General features: G+C 38.6%; 1 non-coding gene across 1 annotated transcript; it reads right to left on the bottom strand.

The window, feature by feature from the left end:
• Window positions 1-1,364: 1,364 nt before the first annotated feature.
• LOC133053211 (U6 spliceosomal RNA) lies at window positions 1,365-1,471 on the bottom strand. The gene has a single exon (XR_009692145.1). It is a non-coding gene; the product is annotated as a U6 spliceosomal RNA (small nuclear RNA).
• Window positions 1,472-1,770: the final 299 nt, after the last annotated feature.

The raw sequence follows: 1,770 nt of genomic DNA on the forward strand, positions 1-1,770 counted from the left end.
GACTGAACCCACAACCCCTGCAGTGGAAGTGTGGAGTCTTAAACACTGGACCACCAGGGATGTCCCATAAGTTCTTTTTTTATATTCTTTTTCAATATGTTTTATCATAGGATACTGAATATAGTTCTCTGTGCTCTACTGTAGGACCTTGTTGTTTATACATTCCATGTGTAATAGTTTACATCTGCTAACCCCAACCTGCTATTCCTCCCACCCCGAACCCCCTCCTCCTTGAAAACCATAGGTCTGTTCTCTGTTTCCATGGGTTTGGTTCTGTTTCATAGATATGTTCATTTGTGTCATACTTAGATTCCACATATGCGTGGTGTAATTTGCTATTTGTCTTTCTCTGTCTGGCTTTTTTTTTTTTTTTTTTTATCCTTGTCTATGTATCTTTATTTTTCCCCCCATTTATTTTTATTAGTTGGAGGCTAATTACTTTACAATGTTGTAGTGGTTTTTGCCATACATTGACATGAATCAGCCATGTGTTCCTCATCCTGAACCCCCCTCCCACCTCCCTCTCCATCCCATCCCTCTGGGTCTTCCCAGTGCACCAGCCCTGAGCACTTGTCTCATGCATCCAATCTGGGCTGGTGATTCTTTTTAATGGCTGAGTAATATTCCATTGTGTATGTGTACCATAGCTTCCTTACCCATTCATCTGCTGATGGGCATCTAGGTTGTTTCCATGTCCTGGCTATTATAAACAGTGCTGTGATGAACATTGGGGTACATGTGTCTCTTTCAGATCTGGTTTCCTCAGTGTATATGCCCAGGTGTGGGATTGTTGGGTCATATGGAAGTTCTATTTCCAGTTTTTTAAAGAATCTCCACACTGTTCTCCATAGTGACTGTACTAGCTTGCATTCCCACCAAGAGTGTAAGAGGGTTCCCTTTCCTCCACACCCTCTCCAGCATTTATTGATTGTAGACTTTTGAATAGCAGCCATCCTGACTGGTGTGTAATTGTACCTCATTGAGGTTTTGATTTGCATTTCTCTAATAATGAGTGATGTTGAGCATCTTTTCATGTGTTTGTTAGCCATCTGTATGTCTTCTTTGGAGAAATGTATGTTTAGATCTTTGGCCCATTTTTCAATTGGGTCATTTATTTTTCTGGAATTGAGCTGCAGGTGTTGCTTGTATACTTTTGAGATTAATCCTTTGTTTCTTCATTTGCTATTATTTTCTCCCATTCTGAAGGCTGTCTTTTCACCTTGCTTATAGCTTCCTTTGTTGTGCAAAAGCTTTTAAGTTTAATTAGGTCCCATTTGTTTATTTTTGCTTTAATTTCCAATATTCTGGGAGGTGGGTCATAGAGGATCTTGCTGTGATTTATGTCAGAGAGTGTTTAGCCTATGAAAAATATGGAATGCTTCACGAATTTGTGTGTCATCCTTGCACAGGGGCCATGCTAATCTTCTCTGTAATGTTCCAATTTTAGTACATGTGCTGCTGAAGTAAGCACTGGCTTATTTTTTGTATGGTAATCTGTCAGTCCATCCATGTTGCTGCAAATGGCATAATTTCAATTTTTATGGCTGAGTACTATTCCATTTTATATACATACCACTTTGTATGTATCCATTCATCTGTCAATGGACATTTAGCTTATTTTTACATTTTGTCTATTGTGAATAGTGCTGCTTTGATCATTGGAGTGCATGTATATTGTGAGATTACTGTTTTGTCTGGGTTTATGCCAAGAATGGAATTTCTGGATAATTTCATAATTCTAGTTTTACTTTTCTGAGGAACTTCCATACT

The sequence above is a fragment of the Dama dama genome, chromosome X (genome assembly GCF_033118175.1).
Source record: "Dama dama isolate Ldn47 chromosome X, ASM3311817v1, whole genome shotgun sequence".
In the NCBI taxonomy this organism is placed as follows: domain Eukaryota; kingdom Metazoa; phylum Chordata; class Mammalia; order Artiodactyla; family Cervidae; genus Dama; species Dama dama.